Source organism: Neophocaena asiaeorientalis, unplaced genomic scaffold (genome assembly GCF_003031525.2).
Source record: "Neophocaena asiaeorientalis asiaeorientalis breed wild unplaced genomic scaffold, Neophocaena_asiaeorientalis_V1.1 scaffold251, whole genome shotgun sequence".
Lineage (NCBI taxonomy): Eukaryota > Metazoa > Chordata > Mammalia > Artiodactyla > Phocoenidae > Neophocaena > Neophocaena asiaeorientalis.
The window spans coordinates 3,764,274-3,764,484 of NW_020173377.1; positions in this window are offsets into that span (position 1 = coordinate 3,764,274).

Here is a 211-nt window from a genome sequence, read left to right on the forward strand (position 1 = left end):
CCCTGGGCCCAGGTGCCCCCAGTTCATTCACACCACGGATTCTGCAGACTCCTGGCGGCTCACGCCTCCTGATCTCCAGCTCCTCCTCTCCAAGTCTGTGGCCGAAACGTCTGCTTCCAGGCGCTGATCCTGCGGCCGCGAGTGAGTGTGTGGATGTCTGTGTACACACACAGACACACACCCAAACACACACACACCCACACGCACTGCA